Source organism: Coregonus lavaretus (assembly GCF_964263955.1).
Source record: "Coregonus lavaretus genome assembly, chromosome: 20".
Classification (NCBI taxonomy): domain Eukaryota; kingdom Metazoa; phylum Chordata; class Actinopteri; order Salmoniformes; family Salmonidae; genus Coregonus; species Coregonus lavaretus.
Window position 1 is genome coordinate 14,728,938 of NC_140007.1, and position 18,255 is coordinate 14,747,192.

The window sequence follows — 18,255 nt, forward strand, 5'->3', positions numbered from 1 at the left end:
TCTTTAGCCACCTTAGGAAGTAGAGGCGGTGTTGAGCCATCTTGACAAGAGTGGTTGTGTTGTGGTGGTGTTGTTTTCACAGTTCAAATTGTGTGTGTCTGTGTGTGTGTGTCTGTGTGCAGAACATGAAGGGGTTTGATGCAGTCTTTCCCCATAGTCCCCCCCACACCCACTCTGGCACCAAAATTGTCACTTGAACCAATAGAAGACAAACGCCTTCAGTTTGGGGGGTGGGGCGAGTCCGCCCCACCTATGCAGTGGTGGGGGAAAAACAGGTTAGATGTATTGGATGGTTATACAACTACAACTAAATAACACAAATAATAATAATACATAAAAACTCAGTTATACAAGCCTTGTAGGTGGTGGTTTGAATTCTAGAGCTGTTGTGTGCTGTAGCTTAATCCACTTCTGCTGTTGGTAAAGGGTGTAATGGTTCACCAAACACAGTATTGCGATTTTGGGGTCACTTTTCGGTACAGCGGGAGAATTACATGCCATTCACAATGTTCAGCGTTCACAATGTTCCTGGCATTGTCTGTTGTGAATCTGGCATTGTCTGTTGTTTCCACTCTGTGTTTGTAACCATGTGGGAGGTGGGAATTTACCAGTTGTGAAGTCGTAAATAGCAGTTGGATGCATTCAAGTGATTTTAACTCATTGAGAAACGCCAATTGGCTATCATGCATGTAAACACATTATAGAGTTCAAAAACCACATTAATAGATTGCTTTTTATGAATAATGTTTTGTTGTTGTGTTTAACTGCCAAAATGCTGTTATAGAGGCCATTTCCTTAATAGGTGACGTCAGAGGTCATCATGTGGGAGAAGTGGGTGCTCAGGATGAGTTTCCCACAAGTAATTACCAGTTTGAAGGCCGTTCAAGTGGATTTTTCCCAGTTGTATGTGGTAAATACCCACTTCCATCTTGGTTACAAACGCACCATGACACTGCCTCCTTCAGTGTCAGATGCGCACTTGCAATTCTCATAAAAGGGGTGTGCCTGTAGCATGGTACATCTCCCATTCCAGGTTAATGTAATGGGCTGTCACTGTTAAGTAAGTGCAACACAGTGTGCATTGGCCAATTAATTGAAAACTTCGGCTTTGGCTTGCTTATATAGAGCGGGTACTACCTGTTTGCTGAAATGGGTGCAAGGGAAGTTCGTAACGTGTCTCGAGCACTTTCAAGAGGTGATGACAAGCACAGAGTGGATAAACCGCAGCAAGTGGATAAACCGCCTCTATTCTCAGTTCTATTGGCGTACGTGCAATCACTGGTCCCCACAGTGACCATACGTATATATCCCAACCAGAAGCCATGGATTACAGGCAACATCCGCACTGAGCTAAAGGCTAGAGCTGCCGCTTTTAAGGAGTGGGACTAATCCAGACGTTTGTAAGAAATCCCATTACGCCCTCCGATGAACCATGAAACAGGCAAAGCGTCAATACAGGACTAAGATTGAATCTTACAACACCGGCTGACGCTCGTCGGATGTGGCAGGGCTTGCAAACTAAAACCAGCCGCAAGCTGCCCAGTGACGCGAGCCTACCAGACGAGCTAAATGCCTTCTATGCTCGCTTCGAGGCAAGCAACACTGAACCATGCATGAGAGCACCAGCTGTTTAAACAGGTTAACATTCACAAGGCTGCAGGGCCAGACGGATTACCAGGACGCATACTCAGAGCATGTGCTGACCAGCTGGCAAGTGTCTTCACTGACATTTTCAACCTCTCCCTGACCCAGTCTGTAATACCTACATGTTTCAAGCAGACCACCATAGTCCCTGTGCCCAAGAACACCAAGGTAACCTGTCTTAATGACTATCGCCCCGTAGCACTCACATCTGTAGCCATGAAATGCTTTGCAAGGCTGGTCATGGCTCACATCAACACCATCATCCCAGACACCCTGGACCCACTCCACTTTGGATACCGCCCCAACAGATCCACAGACGACGCAATCTCTATTGCACTCCACACTGCCCTTTCCCATCTGGACAAAAGGAACACTTACGTGAGAATGCTGTTCATTGACTACAGCTCAGCATTCAACACCATAGGGCGGCAGGTAGCCTAGTGGTTAAAAGCGTTGGGCCAGTAACCGAACGGCCGCTGTTTCGAATCCCAGAACCAACTAGGTGAAAAATCTGTTGATGTGCCCTTGAGCAAGGCACTTAACCCTAATTGCTCCTGTAAGTCGCTCCGGATAAGAGCGTCTGCTAAATCACAAAAAAATGCTAAGGACCCTGGAACTGAACACCTCCCTCTGCAACTGGATCCTAGAGTTCCTGACGGGCCGCTCCCAGGTGGTGAGGGTAGGCAACAACACATTCGCCACGCTGACCCTCAATACGGGGCCCCCTCAGGGGTGCGTGCTTAGTCCCCTCCTGTACTCCCTGTTCACCCACAACTGTGTGGCTGCGCACGACTCCAACACCATCATTACATTTGCAGACGACATGTTGGTGGTAGGCCTGATCTCTGACGACGATGAGAGACCTGGCAGTGTGGTGCCAGCACAACAACCTCTCCCTCAACGTCAGCAAAACAAAGGAGCTGATCGTGGACTACAGGAAACGTAGGGCCGAACACGCCCCCATTCACATCGCTGGGCCTGTAGTGGAGCGGGTCAAGAGCTTCAAGTTCCTCGGTGTCAACATCATGGTCCAAACACACCAACATAGTCTTGAAGAGGGCACGACAACATCTCTTTCCCCTCAGGAGGCTGAAAAGATTTGGCATGGGCCCTCGGATCCTCAAAAAGTTATACAGCTGCTCCATTGAGAGCTTCTTGACTGGCTGCATCACCGCTTGGCATACGACCACAAGGCACTACAGAGGATAGTGCATACGGCCCAGTACATCACTGGGGCCGAGCTCCCTGCCATCCAGGCCCTAAAAATGTTCTAAGACTCCAGCCACCCAAGGCATTGACTGTTCTCTCTTATACCGCACAGCAAGCGGTACGGGAGTGCCAAGTCTGGGGCCAAAAGGCTCCCGAACAGTGTCTACCCCCAAGCCATAAGACTGCTGAACAGTTAATCAAATAGCTACCCGGACTATTTGCAGTGACACCCTTTTTTTTGCACTGACTCTCTTGCACTGGCTCTATGAACACTCACTGGACTCTGCCCACACACTCACACATACTACACTGACACTCCAAAATATACATACACACACACTTTTTAACTCTGAATTGTTGGGAAAGAGCTCGTAAGTAAGTATTTCATGGAAAGTCTACACCTGTTGTATTCGGTGCATGTGACAAATAAAATGGATTTTATTTTATTTCAATGGGCGCATATCCACGACTATAAAGGAATGACTGCAAAAAATATAAACCTAGCCTACCTATTGCTCTTGTAATTTTTTGGGCCCGGTCAGAATCAGCTGCCAAGGGCTGCTTGAATGCAGAGGGAATACGATGCTGTGTTGTTGTTTCTTTGTGTTTCAGTCTTTCTCCGATATATTGGGGTGATGTCGGCATAAATGAGTCAACATATTTGAGGTGTTGGCAGCTGCATAGGCTATTCTCGTTGAGCGTGGCGACATACTGTTAACGTTTTATCCACAACTCTCTGTCCATTGCTGTTGTAATCTACTGGGAAGCAAAAATCTTCCCAAACTGGAGATTTAAACGATGATTGAGGATTCTCCAATTCTGGTTTATTGACCCCAACACTCTCTATCGTACAGAACTACTGTAGTTCCCGGCTGCGCCTCAAAAAAGGACAGTTTGAAATGCGCTAATTAAGACTAGAATGTTGATTACAACGTGCGTATAGGTTCTAGTTGTTTTATCGGAATAGCCTGAAATGTTTTTTTCAGCTCATATAGGCCTAGTGTTTTTATTATGGAAATATCAATGTTTTTATGTCTTCATTTGGGTTCACAGTGCGGACCGAACCGAGGTCCCCGTACCGAACGGTTCAATACAAATACATGTACCATTACAAACTCATGCCTAAATATGTAGATATAGAAGCTGTACAGCACGCTTTCACTCACTCACACACAAACACACACACACACACACACTCTCACTCACAAAAGCACTCAAAGACTCCCCTAGCAACACGCCTGTGACATGCCAACTCAACTGCAGATTGAAAGATTGATGTACCATATTCACTAATGCACTTATGATTTTAGCAGGCAAGTGACAAACTAGGCTAAGGCTACATCTCTCAGATAATTCCTCAACAAATCTTATTCCCGTCACATAGCATTCCACACATTTTAGCATGCTGCTAAGCATATGGTGCATCTTCTTAAAATGTCATGCAGTATATTGCTATGTAGGCCTGCAATGTTTGCCCACCCCCTGCTGCCCCCTCACAGTGGTGGCAGCCATTTTGTCTGACATCAGCAGAGCTCCGTCTGTTCGTTGTGCTCCAGAGAGGGAGGAGGTCCGAGGCAGATGGAAAGGAGGAGGATGCACTTTGAGTCAGCACAGGAGGACTCCAATACACCATAAACGCTAGCTACCTCGCAGGAGAACGGAGCATGAACAGAGTATGCTCTGTGTGGGCCAGTGTGAAGTAAAGGCGGAACGTTAAAAAAAGTGGTCACCATCGTTAATTAGTAGACTAATATTCCCCGTAGGGCCTCCTATAAGACTAGTTTATTATTTAAATAAACTTGGAACATTTTACCCAGCTCATCTGGGGCTTTAAGTAGGTCTGTAAGTGAGGGAGGGAGGGAGGGAGGGAGGGAGGGAGGGAGGGTGTGTGTGTGTGTGTGTGTGTGTGTGTGTGTGTGAGTGGGTGGGTGTGCACGTGTCTCTGTGTGTCTCTGCTCCAGTGCCCTTCAAGAGCTGTTCCCAAACATCACACTAGGGGATGGAGAAAAGTGGCTATGCATGCATACGTACTTGTGTGTGTGGCGGGATTCCCCCTCATCTCATTGTGCAAGACTACTCTACCCAACAGAGTGGGTTGTAGCATTGCAGGTGATATACAGTAAACCAAATGGCATCACATACAGCTTCTGGAGCCATTTCACTGAACTTATGAGTGTTCCTTCATAGGAGAGAGATAAGTCTGTACCCTAGGGTTAATGCTGCTCTATGGCTAATGTACTATGTCATGTCCTTCTCATGGTTTGTTAGCAGTAGACATCTGCGTAGCCTGTCAATTTACTCTCCCTTCTTGCTCGTTAATGACCTTGAATTTCGTCAGCAGGTTTTTTTCTTCTTCTACACACTCTTTGGTTTAGTGCTGTTTCCTTCACAGAAGTAAGCAGACTAAGCACCATCCATCCACCCAACAACTCCGAATTCGAAACCTTTAGGAAATGGGTGGGTGGCACAAGGCCAAATTCGGCATCAACTGTCCATATCATAACGTCTATTGCATTGGTTAGCAGCTGCAGTTCAAATGTCGGATCATTCGATTAGCCGCAGTCAACCTGCTGAGAATCCATATAGCAATCAAACGGGCAAAATGTCAGTACAGAGACAAAGTGGAGTCGCATTTCATCAGCTCAGACACGAGACGTATGTGGCAGGGACTCCAGACAATCACGGACTGCAAAGGGAAAACCAGCCACGTCGCGGACACTGACGTCTTGCTCCTGGACAAGCTAAACACCTTCTTTGCCCTCCCGAGGACTGTGGTCTCTCGTTCTCCGTGGCCGACGTGAGTAAGACATTTAAGTGTGTTAATCCTCACAAGGCTCCCAGCCCAGACGGCATCCCTAGCCGCGTCCTCAGAGCATGCGCAGACCAGCTGGCTGGAATGTTTACGGACATATTCAATCTCTCCCTATCCCAGTCTGCTGTCCCCACTTGCTTCAAGATGTCCACCATTGTTCCTGTACCCACGAAAGCAAAGGTAACTGAACTAAATGACTATTGCCCGTAGCACTCACTTCTGTCATCATTAAGTGCTTTGAGAGGCTAGTTAAGGATCATATCACCTCCACCTTACCCTACACCCTAGACCCCACTCCAATAGATCCACAGACGATGCAATCGCACTGCACACTGCCCAATCCCACCTGGACAAGAGGAATACCTATGTAAGAATGCTGTTCATTGACTACAGCTCAACCTTCAACACCATAGTACCCTTCAAGCTCATCATTAAGCTCGGGGCCCTGGGTTTGAACCCTGCGCTGTGCAACTGGGTCCTACACCTCCACTACGCTGATCCTCAACACAGGGTGCGTGCTCAGCCCCCTCCTGTACTCCCTGTTCAACCATGACTGCGTGGCCACGCACGCCTCCAACTCAATCATCAAGTTTGCAGACGACACAACAGTAGTAGGCCTGATTACCAACAATGATGAGACAGCCGACAGGGAGGAGGTGAGGGTCCTGGCAGAGTGATGCCAAGAAAAAAACTTCCTCAGCGTACACATCACTGACAATCTGAAATGGTCCACCCACACAGACAATTTGGTGAAGAAGGCGCAATAGCTTGGCTCCTAAGACCCTCACAAACTTGTACAGATGCACCATTGAGAGCATCCTGTCGGGCTGTATCACCGCCTGGTACGGCAACTGCACCGCCCGTAACCGCAGGGCTCTCCAGATGGTAGTGCGGTCTGGCTGCCAATGTTGGCTGGAATTTTTTGGATCATAATGTAGGCCTACCAGAGTTGCCTACCATCAAAAACAATGTAGAAAATGCATCCCATAACATTTTAACATGGAAATAGCTGTTCTATCATTCAGCCTACAGTAGCAGCCAATGTGTGGTGTTCAATGTAGGCCTACATTCCATGAGACTTTTGAAAATAGAAACATGCAGGGCTTGACATTAACCTGTTTATCCTTCAGACAAGGAGGTGACTGAAAACGTTGTTGTGTTGTTTGATGCAAGAAACCACTTTACAAAATAAAATGCATTATTATTCCCATACCATTATTACAGAGAATCAGACAAATTATGCTACCTGCCTATTGGCTACTTAGCTTATTCAAGCCTGTCTCAAAATACAACACTGCCCCTTTAAGACAAAAAAAAAGCTCTTTACCTGACTCACTTTTCAAAGATGTCTAGAAATGTACATGTTTTGTGCTCTTGTAACAAGCAATCACTCCCATATTGCTGACTACAAATGATCTATAACTGGGCTAATAACTCACTAACTAGCAAAGGATATGAACAAAATGTACACAGGTGGCTTCTTGCAGCTTTCGTTTTGATCTCAAAACAAGCGCATCTACAGTGAGGGAAAAAAGTATTTGATCCCCTGCTGATTTTGTACGTTTGCCCACTGACAAAGACATGATCAGTCTATAATTTTAATGGTAGGTTTATTTGAACAGTGAGAGACAGAATAACAACAAAAATATCCAGAAAAACGAATGTCAAAAATGTTATAAATTGATTTGCATTTTAATGAGGGAAATAAGTATTTGACACCTCTGCAAAACATGACTTAGTACTTGGTGGCAAAACCCTTGTTGGCAATCACAGAGGTCAGATGTTTCTTGTAGTTGGCCACCAGGTTTGCACACATCTCAGGAGGGATTTTGTTCCACTCCTCTTTGCAGATCTTCTCCAAGTCACTAAGGTTTTGAGGCTGACGTTTGGCAACTCGAACCTTCAGCTCCCTCCACAGATTTTCTATGGGATTAAGGTCTGGAGACTGGCTAGGCCACTCCAGGACCTTAATGTGCTTCTTTTTGAGCCACTCCTTTGTTGCCTTGGCTGTGTGTTTTGGGTCATTGTCATGCTGCAATACCCATCCACGACCCATTTTCAATGCCCTGGCTGAGGGAAGGAGGTTCTCACCCAAGATTTGACGGTACATGGCCCCGTCCATCGTCCCTTTGATGCGGTGAAGTTGTCCTGTCCCCTTAGCAGAAAAACACCCCCAAAGCATAATGTTTCCACCTCCATGTTTGACGGTGGGGATGGTGTTCTTGAGGTCATAGGCAGCATTCCTCCTCCTCCAAACACGAGTTGAGTTGATGCCAAAGATCTCGATTTTGGTCTCACCTGACCACAACACTTTCACCCAGTTCTCCTCTGAATCATTCAGATGTTCATTGGCAAACTTCAGACGGGCCTTTATATGTGCTTTCTTGAGCAGGGGGACCTTGCGGGCGCTGCAGGATTTCAGTCCTTCACTGCGTAGTGTGTTACCAATTGTTTTCTTGGTGACTATGGTCCCAGCTGCCTTGAGATCATTGACAAGATCCTCCCGTGTAGTTCTGGGCTGATTCCTCACCCTTTTCATGATCATTGCAACTCCACGAGGTGAGATCTTGCATGGAGCCCCAGGCCGAGGGAGATTGACAGTTCTTTTGTGTTTCTTCCATTTGCGAATAATCGCACCAACTGTTGTCACCTTCTCACCAAGCTGCTTGGCGATGGTGTTGTAGACCATTCCAGCCTTGTGTAGGTCTACAATCTTGTCCCTGACATCCTTGGAGAGATCTTTGGTCTTGGCCATAGTGGAGAGTTTGGAATCTGATTTATTGATTGCTTCTGTGGACAGGTGTCTTTTATACAGGTAACAAACTAAGATTAGGAGCACTCCCTTTAAGAGTGTGCTCCTAATCTCAGCTCGTTACCTGTATAAAAGACACCTGGGAGCCAGAAATCTTTCTGATTGAGAAGGGGTCAAATACTTATTTCCCTCATTAAAATGCAAATCAATTTATAAAAATGTTTACATGCATTTTTCTGGATTTTTTTGTTGTTATTCTGTCTCTCACTGTTCAAATACACCTACCATTAAAATTATAGACTGATAATTTCTTTGTCAGTGGGCAAATGTACAAAATCAGCAGGGGATCAAATACTTTTTTCCCTCACTGTACTTACGACCGCTCATGCTGTAAACACAGTCCAGTTCAAAGTAAATGGCACAGATCCATATATGGCAATGCTCTATTTGCATATAGGCCTACTGCAGCTCTGATTGTTTATGCCGCACCGGTCTGTGTAGAGTACGGGCTGAGAAGTGCGTGTCAATGCCATAGAATCCTACTCCGATGCGTTCTGCCTACAACAAAATATCTTGCATAGTTTGTTTTGTTTCGGTATGTTGCATTGAAAGTGAATAATATTGCATTGATTCGATCACAATTGCCACAGTAAAGGGAAAAGTTGATAGTGTTAACAGGGAAAACTCTAGAACAGTAGTCACCAACCTTTTCTGAGTCAAGATCACTTTGAGTCAAAATGCAAGCCGAAATCTACCGCTCACATTTTTTTAAACATGACTTAAAAAATGTAAGCCTATGCAACATTAACCAATTAAAAACAGTACTGTAGGAATGACATTTGTGCAGTAAGCTATAGGCCCAATACATCCTCCCTGCATATTGCCCTGCCAATGCATTGTTGTTTGGGCCATTTTTTTAGATTATATTTCAAAATTTGAGGTAGGCTATATGATCACACTGGTAATAGATCCGTTGTTGTATTACTTGTGAAACACAGCTGAGTGAGCATACATTTAAATCATTCGCTTTTTATTGTTATTTTACTGGGCTGATGGTGCCTGCATCTGATGGTCAGTCACAGCGGAGGGAGAGAGCAGCAGACTGTGGGTCCGCCTCTCAACATCCCTCCGCTCTCCCTTTCCTCCACTGACACTGACCAAAAAGGGACACCGTCTTCCAGCTGATGGCGAAACTCGAGTTGCATTGCATTATTTCTACCTCATGCACAAATTCATATTATTACTCCAATGAACAGAGAAAGTGAAATATTCCTAGATATAAAAAAAGACCCAAGCCGCTAATAATAACAACAAGGCAAGCCTATAGATACTCATGTATTACTGCTGCAGTGCTTGTTGTAGCGCTGAGTGGAAATAGGAAGAACACGATTTTTATGGCTTATAAAAGTGTTGAATACAAAGTGTTGACAGTGCTGAGTAAGAATTTAAACATTAATTCACTTTGCTAGGCCTATAGTGCACTTGATTTGCTCTCTGGGCCCACTGGGAAGGCAGAGTTTGTACCTTCAGACACATGAAATGGTTCAAACAATTCGCCTACCCGGCGTGCAGGGCAGGGGAATCGGTTGCATCTACCGCCAACAGCCCGAGACTAATAAATAAAAAATTTGAACACAAGGCTTTATCGTTGGGTTTTTTACAAAAAGGATTGGCAGTCCAGGGGGAGCTGCGCGGCAGTCTCGGGGCTACTGCGCGCACACGCACAGCTTAGAGGGAACATTGCTGCCTGCCCTCCAGGACAGCTACATCACCCGATGTCACAGGAAGGCCAAAAAGATCATCAAGGACATCAACCACCCGAGCCACAGCCTGTTCACCCCGCTATCATCCAGAAGGCGAGGTCAGTACAGGTGCATCAAAGCTGGGACCGAGAGACTGAAAAACAGCTTCTATCTCAAGGCCATCAGACTGTTAAATAGCCATCACTAGCCGGCCTCCACCCAGTACCCTGTCCTGAACTTAGTCACTGTCACTAGCCGGCTACCACCCGGTTACTCAACCCTGCACCTTAGAGGCTGCTGCCCTATGGACATACAATAGACATGGAATCACTGGTCACTTTAATAATGGAACACTGGTCACTTTAATAACGTTAACAAACTGTTTTACTCATTTCATATGTATATGTATGTGGTCCTCTGTAGCTCAATTGATAGAGCATGGCGCTTGTAACGTCAGGGTAGTGGGTTCGATATGCACACATGACTGTAAGTCGCTTTGGATAAAAGCGTCTGCTAAATGGCATATTATTATTATATACTGTGTTCTAGTCAATGCCATCCTATTAAACTATTGCTGTATATATACTATTATATCCTACGTATTATACAGATATACTAAATATTCTATCCACATACTGTCCATAATGTCTATACATCCCATCACATATATACAGTGGGGGAAAAAAGTATTTAGTCAGCCACCAATTGTGCAAGTTCTCCCACTTAAAAAGATGAGAGAGGCCTGTAATTTTCATCATAGGTACACGTCAACTATGACAGACAAAATGAGGAAAAAAAATCCAGAAAATCACATTGTAGGATTTTTAATGAATTTATTTGCAAATTATGGTGGAAAATAAGTATTTGGTCAATAACAAAAGTTTCTCAATACTTTGTTATATACCCTTTGTTGGCAATGACACAGGTCAAACGTTTTCTGTAAGTCTTCACAAGGTTTTCACACACTGTTGCTGGTATTTTGGCCCATTCCTCCATGCAGATCTCCTCTAGAGCAGTGATGTTTTGGGGCTGTCGCTGGGAAACACAGACTTTCAACTCCCTCCAAAGATTTTCTATGGGGTTGAGATCTGGAGACTGGCTAGGCCACTCCAGGACCTTGAAATGCTTCTTACGAAGCCACTCCTTTGTTGCCCGGGCGGTGTGTTTGGGATCATTGTCATGCTGAAAGACCCAGCCACGTTTCATCTTCAATGCCCTTGCTGATGGAAGGAGGTTTTCACTCAAAATCTCACGATACATGGCCCCATTCATTCTTTCCTTTACACGGATCAATCGACCTGGTCCCTTTGCAGAAAAATAGCCCCAAAGCATGATGTTTCCACCCCCATGCTTCACAGTAGGTATGGTGTTCTTTGGATGCAACTCAGCATTCTTTGTCCTCCAAACACAACGAGTTGAGTTTTTACCAAAAAGTTCTATTTTGGTTTCATCTGACCATATGACATTCTCCCAATCCTCTTCTGGATCATCCAAATGCACTCTAGCAAACTTCAGACGGGCCTGGACATGTACTGGCTTAAGCAGGGGGACACGTCTGGCACTGCAGGATTTGAGTCCCTGGCGGCGTAGTGTGTTACTGATGGTAGGCTTTGTTACTTTGGTCCCAGCTCTCTGCAGGTCATTCACTAGGTCCCCCCGTGTGGTTCTGGGATTTTTGCTCACCGTTCTTGTGATCATTTTGACCCCACGGGGTGAGATCTTGCGTGGAGCCCCAGATCGAGGGAGATTATCAGTGGTCTTGTATGTCTTCCATTTCCTAATAATTGCTCCCACAGTTGATTTCTTCAAACCAAGCTGCTTACCTATTGCAGATTCAGTCTTCCCAGCCTGGTGCAGGTCTAAAATTTTGTTTCTGGTGTCCTTTGACAGCTCTTTGGTCTTGGCCATAGTGGAGTTTGGAGTGTGACTGTTTGAGGTTGTGGACAGGTGTCTTTTATACTGATAACATGTTCAAACAGGTGCCATTAATACAGGTAACGAGTGGAGGACAGAGGAGCCTCTTAAAGAAGAAGTTACAGGTCTGTGAGAGCCAGAAATCTTGCTTGTTTGTAGGTGACGAAATACTTATTTTCCACCAAAATTTGCAAATAAATTCATTAAAAATCCTACAATGTGATTTTCTGGATTTTTTTCTTCTCAATTTGTCTGTCATAGTTGACGTGTACCTATGATGAAAATTACAGGCCTCTCTCATCTTTTTAAGTGGGAGAACTTGCACAATTGGTGGCTGACTAAATACTTGTTTTCCCCACTGTATATATATATATATATATATATATATATATATATATATATATATATATATATGTATGTATATATATATATATATATATATATATATAGTTATACTCCGGACTCCGACATTGCTCATTCTAATATTTATATATTTCTTAATTCCATTCTTTTACTTTTAGATCTGTGTGTATTGTTGTGAATTGTTAGATATTTTTAGACTGCTTGAGCTAGGAACACAAGCATTTCACTACACCCGCAATAACATTTGCTAAATATGTGTATGTGACCAGGAACATTTTATTTTATTTTATTTATTCACGGTTAGTGTACTGTGGAGCGGGCGCACACGCACGCACACACACACACACACACACACACACACACACACACACACACACACACACACACAGTGGCTCAGGTTGTGTTGTTGCCATTGTTGTTGCCCTGTCCACGGATGTGTCCAGACTGAGTAATTATACAGTGGAACAAAATGGCGTGAAGATGAATGCACCGTGGTCCTGCCTTACTGACTTTAATTATCTCTTCTTGTGGACTACAGCAGCTGAGGAGACGAGAGGGACTGAATTCATAACAGCGCAAGCCAAAATGACCAACTATAAACCAACTCTCATAATCTGAGAGTCCCAAGTTCCCAAGAAGGCGACGGACCTGGGATGATTGTGGTTGTTTTGGCTTAAAGGAGAGAGGTTGTGGTTCATGCCTTTTTTCTCTAGGAAAATACTCCACTTTTAAGTGAGTGGGTGTAGGAGTTCTATTTCTCTCTTCTATGTTCATCAGCTTGCCTGCTCCACTGTCAGGTTCTCATCCATTTTTCAGTGAGTCGTTTTCTTGGGTTATCATGCAGACTTGGAGTCGGTGGTGGGTGTGCTCGGAGGGATAGGATAGGAGGGACTGGTGGTAGTAGGGCGGGACCATGCAAGGAGCCAGGAACAGGAAGGCAAAGTCTATGAGGGAGGTCTATGAGGGAGAGACCCCACCCCCTATCTTTGACATTATCGCTCTGTGAAAGCATGAGCAGCGCAGGCTTTGTGGCAAGTAAGCCCTCTATACAATTCTATGGAGGAAGGCATACTTTCTTCAGAAGTAGGCCAGGGTGATATGGACAGAAATCTACACAAATTGTTGCTTTTATTTAACATATTCATCCCGTATTTAAGGTGATTCCATTGGGATTTTCAAGAGAGACCTGTCCCTTAAAAAAACAACTACAAAAGGATATAAGGACAATACTTTATTAGTGTTCTTATTGGACATGTTCAGGTGGCACAGCGACGTTTGAGAATGTTTGCTCCCATTTGGAGCCTAATGAGCGTGAATGTGGCTACAGGCTATAGAGGCTGCAGCTGTGTTAGAGCAGCATCTGCTACACATGTGTTTGAGCCTGCAGAAAGGTTTTAATATTGTGGAATGATGAAATCAGACAATATACAGTATATTGTGACATTCATGAGTACAGGCATGTACTGTATTGTGATATTACAGGAATATATTGTGATATCTATAAACAGGTACAGTTGAAGTCGGAAGTTTACATACACCTTAGCCAAATACATTTAAACTCAGTTGTTCACAATTCCTGTCTTAGGTCAGTTAGGATCACCACTTTATTTTAAGAATGTGAAATGTCAGAATAATAGTAGAGAGAATTATTTATTTCAGCTTTTATTTCTTTCATCACATTCTCAGTGGGCCAGAAGTTTAGTATTAGTATTTGGTAGCATTGCCTTTAAATTGTTTAACTTGGGTCAAACGTTTCGGGTAGCCTTCCACAAGCTTCCCACAATAAGTTGGGTGAATTTTGGCCCATTCCTCCTGACAGAGCTGGTGTAACTGAGTCAGGTTTGTAGGCCTCCTTGCTTGCACACACTTTTTCAGTTCTGACCACGAATCTTCTATAGGATTGAGGTCAGGGCTTTGTGATGGCCACTCCAATACCTTGACTTTGTTGTCCTTAAGCCATGCTTGGGGTCATTATCCATTTGGAAGACCCCGTGGCCCCGTGTAGCTCAGTTGGTAGAGCATGGCGCTTGCAACGCCAGCGTTGTGGGTTCGATTCCCATGGGGGTATGAAAATGTATGCACTCACTAACTGTAAGTCGCTCTGGGTAAGGTTCAAACAGTTTTGCGACCAAGCTTTAACTTCCTGACTGATGTCTTGAGATGTTGCTTCAATATATCCACATAATTTTCCTTCCTCATGATGCCATCTATTTTGTGAAGTGCACCAGTCCCTCATGCAGCAAAGCACCCCCACAGCATGATGCTGCCACCCCCTTGCTTCACGGTTGGGATGGTGTTCTTCGGCTTGCAAGCCACCCCCTTTTTCCTTTAAACATAACGATGGTCATTATGGCCAAACAGTTCTATTTTTGTCAGACCAGAGGACATTTCTCCAAAAAGTACGATCTTCGTCCCCATGTGCAGTTGCAAACCGTAGTCTAGCTTTTTTATGGCGGTTTTGGAGCAGTGGCTTCTTCCTTGCTGATCGGCCTTTCAGGTTATGTCGATATAAGACTAGTTTTACTGTGGATATAGATACTTTTGTACCTGTTTCCTCCAGCATCTTCACAAGGTCCGTTGCTGTTGTTCTTGGATTGATTTGCACTTTTCGCACCAAAGTACGTTCATCTCTAGGAGACAGAACGCGTCTCCTTCCTGAGCGGTATGACGGCTGCGTGGTCCCATGGTGTTTATACTTGCGTACTATTGTTTGTACAGATGAACATGGTACCTTCAGGCATTTGGAAATTGCTCCCAAGGATGAACCAGACTTGTGGAGGTCTACCATTTTTTTCTGAGGTCTTGGCTGATTTCTTTTGATTTTCCCATGATGTCAAGCAAAGAGGCACTGAGTTTGAAGGTAGGCCTTGAAATACATCCACAGGTACACCTCCAATTGACTCAAATGATGTCAATTAGCCTATAAGAAGCTTCTAAAGCCATGATATCATTTTCTGGAATTTTCCAAGCTGTTTAAAGGCACCGTCAATTTAGTGTATGTAAACTTCTGACCCACTGGAATTGTGATACAGTGAATTATTAGTGAAATAATCTGTCTGTAAACAATTGTTGGAAAAATTACTTGTCATGCACAAAGTAGATGTCCTAACCGACTTGCCAAAACTATAGTTTGTGGAGTGGTTGAAAAACTAGTTTTAATGACTCCAACCCCTAAGTGTATGTAAACTTCAACTGTATATACTGTAATATCCATAGGCCTATATCCATCAATTGACAGCATAAAGCCTAGACCAACTTGTTTGGCGCTGACTATTGGCCAAGGCATCCAAGCTTCATCAGTGTTTCCAATGTTAATTGGAATCAATTCCAATGTTCTGTTAATAGATTCCTGGTGTACTTCCCTTTACTGAATTCAGGTCAGCAATGGTTGGCGATGCCATTTGGTTTTGATCGTGTGATCAGTTTTAAAGTTACAATTGTAGGCTCCAGGACATTGGCTGGTGATGCCAATTGATTGATTTATAATGGCTTTTGTACTTACTAATAGAGATTTAACCAAAGGCATCAGAGTTGGTATATGAGGTTTATTACACATACTTATCAAGGGGACACCTATAGTATTGACAGATAAACTGGTATAGTATTTACTGTGACTCTTGGTGGAGCAGTAGACAGAGTTTATGTTTTATCACACTCATACATAACAGTATAGTGTGTGTGTGTGTGTGTGTGTGTGGGGGGGGGGGGGGTGTGATTTATGGAGTCACTCCATGATATCTGTGTATATCTGTGTATTCCTCCTTTACTGCGTCACATAATCTCCCCCTGGAGTGAGAGAGAAAGGGAGAATGAGAGAGAGCTAAAGAGAGAGACAAAGAGAGAAAGAGAGAGATAGCAGTGGCTGTGTTTATGTGTGTAAACCAGTTGGCCATTTCCAGCTGTTTGAAATTGATAAGAGAGAGTGAGACAGAGAGCACACTTTTGGTTATGACCCATTGATTTATTTATACTAGTGGCTGGGGACAATTTCGTGAACACTTTGTTGAAACCCCTCTATATTCCCTATGTGACCTTGAATGCTACTGTTCTCACCCGCTTCATCCTTAATGGCATGGGGGATCTATATACCATATACACATTTTCACCTATTTGACCTGCACCACATACCAGTGGAGACTGGTGAAGGTGGACGACTCAGTAATGGCTGAAATGGAATGGAAAGGTAATAAACACATGGAGTCCAACCTCCAATTTAAAGTGACACCAGCCACCACTGACTGGCACATGGATGCATGCACAGACATAAACACACACATTCACACAAGCACAGACACACATAGAACCCCCCCCCCCCCCCCCCCCCCCCCCCGACACACAGAATAGGCCCAGTTCACAGTACATGATATGTGAACAACCTTTATGTGCCTCTTAAGCAACCTTTAAATGTGATTTATCTTTTGGCTTTATGTGTCTCCTGGTGTCGACACTTAATCTCTGAGTGATGCCCCTCTGCCCGTAACGTTAACTCCAAAGCATTATGACCCAAACTGTGTGTTCAACAGAAACCCTTAAAATTATTAAAGCGGATCGTATTTCCAGTGTGCCTACTAAAGCACAACGAATCTCCAGCCACTCCCTGGTGACCTGGAATAATGAGCCATTTAAATGCAAGGGCAGTTATAATACAACATTCATCCATTATATTTCTATGGACTTTAACAGAGAAATACATGCATTTAATAGATTTTCACAATTGCTATGCTGCTGTATTTCACCCCTCCCACTATGACGTATGGATGGATCCATGTAGAGTGCATGATGATAGTGGTGATGATGGTTATGCATGTTGAGTGTGATGTTAGTGATAATGATGGTTGTGCAAGTAGCGAGTTAGCCTGGGTACCAGTCTGTTTTTGCTATCATTGTTTGGCAATGACACAGAGTACAAGAAGAGGAATCATAGCAGAAACAGACTGGTGCCCAGGCTAGTATATAGTATGATGGTACATGCAGAGTGTGTGATGATAGTGATGATAGTTGTAACCACTCATGTTGTCTCTCTGAATCTGACTGTATTGCCTTGTGTTGAGAGGAACTGTGACTTCCCCACTCAGAGGTCCAACCAACTGTAGCAGCTGGAGGGGAGACATGTCGGCTCCTTCATAATGGTGCTTAAAGGCACAATCTGTGATTTTAACAGCCTGACCATGCCACTTTAGTTTGAGTAAGCTTAGAGGGATGGAGCTGGGGTTAATGTAACCCCTCTCAAATTGATAGACTGATCTATTGGTGCAAGGAAGGACTGACAGTCCATGAGATCGACATGATGGTTTTAAACGTATTTCAAAGCTATACATTGTGTTGTTTGTTTACATAAACTAAAATGCCAAAATACAACAACGATGGAGTAACAGGCCAACGTCCTTGGTTTATGATAGGGTATGACAGTTTACTAAGCTCACAGGGTATTACAGTCTTTAAGAATCAATATTTGAATTGAACGGAACATTGAACAAGGGGAAATCTCACAGATTGTGCATTTAAAGGCAAACGTGAATGTAATTTAATGAACCTGATTGAGTATTTAGTAGTAAGCCCTAATAAGCCTGTCCTCTGATGATTTTGGTGACTTGATTCCACGTGATTGGGTGGTCTGTTGGCTTTCGGTGTACAGCACAGGGATTTGTCTGCCATAGAAACCCTTAGGTGGTGCCCCCTAAGCGTTTTTCCGGGACGCCTAAATCCAAACTGCCAAAATATAATCTAAACAGTTAGGGGAATTGAAAATCCCAAAAACAATTAATTGAACAGTATTGATTTCATTATTAAGTTTGAGCAAAAGAACACAGCATTAGCCA

The 18,255-nt window shown here is 44.0% G+C and overlaps 1 protein-coding gene across 1 annotated transcript in view; it reads left to right on the plus strand.

The window, feature by feature from the left end:
* Window positions 1-18,255, plus strand: part of gpr153 (G protein-coupled receptor 153) — a gene marked incomplete at both ends in the record, with an annotated part of 36,147 nt that overhangs the window by 6,657 nt on the left and 11,235 nt on the right. The gene's annotated exons all lie outside the window — the stretch shown is intronic.